The sequence below is a fragment of the Pituophis catenifer genome, unplaced genomic scaffold, assembly GCF_029215685.1.
Source record: "Pituophis catenifer annectens isolate HBS135680 unplaced genomic scaffold, rPitCat1.0.hap2 SCAF_10, whole genome shotgun sequence".
NCBI classification, from domain to species: Eukaryota; Metazoa; Chordata; class Lepidosauria; order Squamata; family Colubridae; genus Pituophis; species Pituophis catenifer.
In genome coordinates this window covers 10,308,943-10,312,266 of record NW_027256890.1, presented here as the reverse complement: position 1 = coordinate 10,312,266, position 3,324 = coordinate 10,308,943, and the positions used below count along the sequence as shown (strand labels likewise).

The 3,324-nt window shown below is 41.4% G+C and overlaps 1 protein-coding gene across 1 annotated transcript in view; it reads left to right on the top strand.

Moving 5' to 3' along the window:
• The window catches only part of LOC139322104 (immunoglobulin lambda-1 light chain-like), a 526,174-nt gene that overhangs the window by 501,520 nt on the left and 21,330 nt on the right, over positions 1 to 3,324 (top strand). The window lies entirely within an intron of this gene.

Sequence of the window (3,324 nt, the reverse complement as noted above, 5' to 3'; positions counted from 1 at the left end):
TGTGAGTGTCTTTAGCAAATTTATGAAGAATACCAAACAATATAAGCTTTCCTATCTTGGAGGGAAAGGTGGTCTGTTCCCAAGATCCTATTTCACACAATTAACCACATTCAATGGGGGGGGGGATAGGTTGATTCTCTTGGAGATATCATGAAGCATCATCGGCTTTGGATTCCCTGCGTGGGTATTACATCAAATTGATACATGAATTGTTCTCAACTTTGAAATAAAAATGCCTTCTTCTTTAGTCGTAATGCTAGGAGTTTTGGGAAGATATGGGATGATAGAGGTTCTTTCAATAATTCTAAACAGCCCTCCAGCAGATATCAATATAGGATTGGATGGAATTGGACATCTCAGTCTTATACCCTATCTCTCTCTCTATCTCTCTATCTCTCTATCTATCTATCTATCTATCTATCTATCTATCTATCTATCTACCTACCTACCTATCCATCCATCCATCCATCCATCCATCTATCCATCCATCTATCCATCTATCCATCTATCCATCTATCCATCTATCATCCATCTATCTAGCTATCTATTTATCTGTCTGTCTGTCTATCATCTATCTATCCTCTACCTACCTACCTACCTACCTACCTACTTACCTATCAGTGGTGGGTTTCAAATTTTTTTACTACCGGTTCTGTGGGTGTGGTTTGGTGGGCTTGGCATGGCTTGGGGGCATGGCTTGGTGGGTATGACAGGGGAAGGATACTGTAAAATCTCCATTCCCTCCACAATCCAGGGGAAAGTTACTGCAAAATCCCCATTTCCTCCTGATCAGCTGGGACTCGGGAGGCAGAGAATAGATGGCGGAGGGGCCAGTCAGAGGTGGTATTTACCGATTCTCCAAACTATTCAAAATTTCCACTACCGGTTCTTCAGAACTGGTCAGAACCTGCTGAAACCCACCTCTGCTACCTATTTATTATCTATCATCTATCATCTATCTGTCTATCTATCTATCTATCTATCTATCTATCTATCTATCTATCTATCTATCTACTATATCGCATGTCACAAAGTGTAAAAATACAGCACACTATTAATTCAAGCCAAAAGTGACATATATAAAAGGGAAAAATACCAGTTACAAAAAAACCCTCCAATCTAGGTCAGATTCTGTTGGGGATATCAAGAAGCATCATCTGGTTTTGGATCCCTACATTGGTATTGCAATACATTCACACATGAATTCTTCTCAAGTTTGAAATGAAAATGCCTTGTTCTTTAGTATTAATGCCAACAGATTTTGGAATATGAGATCACCATGTCCCTTCCAATAACTCCTCATTCGCCAATTGATATAGAGTAAATATATGGTTGAACTACTATCTCTCAAGCCACCAAGTGTAAAAATACACTATACCATTAATTCATGCAAAAATTGGCATTATGAACATATATAAAAGGAAGAAATCTTCTAAAGTTGACAATTCGTGGAAGGCTAGAAGGAAATATCTGGCCATTGGCTTCAAAATACCTGGGTATTGGTCATTTAATAAGAGTACTTCCATCCTTTCATCAACAATGACCCAAGAGTTGATCCAATTCAGGAATGGGTGTTTTAGCTTTGATTGACAGTGCAAGTACAGAGGGCATTTTTAAAGCACCCTGTGTTGAAATAGCTGACCAATAAAGCTGATAAATAAATAATGATTGAATGAATGAAGTGGACTCCACCTCTAGGTTTGAGCAAATACATATTCAATTCATCATATGGAAGATGGACAAAAAGACCAGCTGTCACCAGACCAGAATCTAGCTAGGAAACCTACATGCAAAGGCAGGTTTAATTGTTTCATATGGACTGCTTGCAATTTCAAAACTATTTGGAGATGATTAATATCCATTGGTCTGGTTGAACCCGGTTAAGCCCTTCACGAGATGTTTATTTTGTCATTGGACTGAGTTAATTCCTTGTTGCTGAGGACAACATAAGAAATAGCAGATAGGGGAAGCATCATGGATGGGTTTCAAGGATCCACCTTGTTGTTAGTTGCGAAGTTGTATCCGACTCATCGCGACCCTATGGACAATGTTCCTCCAGGCCTTCCTGTCCTCTACCATCCTCTGAAGTCCATTTAAGCTCACGCCGACTTCTTCAGTGACTCCATCCGGCCACCTCGTTCTCTGCCGTCCCCTTCTTCTTTTGCCCTCCATCGTTCCCAGCATTAGGTTCTTCTCCAGGGAGTCCTTCCTTCTCCTTAGGTGGCCCAAGTATTTGAGTTTCCTCTTCAGGATCTGGCCTTCTCAAGAGCAGTCAGGGTTGATCTCCTCCAGGACTGACCGGTTTGATCACCACGCAGTCCAAGGGACTCGCAGGAATCTTCTCCAGCACCAGAGTTCAAAGGCCTTGATTCTTTGGCGCTCAGCCTTCCTTATAGTCCAACTTTCCCAGCCCTACATTGCAACTGGGAAAATCAGGATCCACATAGGCCTCCGAATTCTTTTCAGATCTATGAATCACTGACTCAAAAATTGCATTTCCACTTTTTCAGGAAAAAAATCCCTGGAAGGAGATCGGAGATCTTAGCAGATAGTGTCCCTATCCCGTCCCTATCCCATCATCAGAGACTTCCCCAGACTCCAGGACTGGCCCATGTTCCTCCACAACCTCCTCACTGTCTGAGTCTGCCACCGGCTCCACTAGCCGCTGTCAGGCCACAACAATAACATCCCAATTCCACAATGGAGCATTGTGCATGAAAGCACCATGGGTCGATATTTAGGAACTACCTAGACAACCCAGAATCTTTTAAAATCTATGAATTTTAGGACTTGATTGCAGAGCCTCAATAGTTGGCTCACTCAAGGAAAAAAAAAAAACCTGGATCAGAGCCATGTGACTCATAGGTCTCCATATGTCAAAATGTATTTTACAAGCTACTGAAATTTCCATGAAAGTCTACATTCTAAAGGCCATCACAAAACCACCTTCCAAATCTCCACTCCAGGCAAAATCTTGACACAACGCACTTATATTTACGGTTAAGGAAACCTGCAGATAAGCATGCAGAGAATTCCTAGTCTTCCAGAAAAATTGTCCTTCTTAGGAATTCAACTGGAAGACCTGAATAGAAGCAGGCATATCCCATGGTCCAGGACCTTCTTGGAAGCGTTCTTCATATAAGGTATCCTGAGACATATAAAGCTATCTATCCCACATCATTCACTGAGCTTTCAACCTCAAGGCCATTTATATTCAGAGGAAGTCAGAATCAGATAAGGGTCACTTCCTGGAGGTCCATTTTCTGAAGGATCTATTACTATTCTTAATGGTGGACTACAAAAATCATAATACAGTGATCAAGC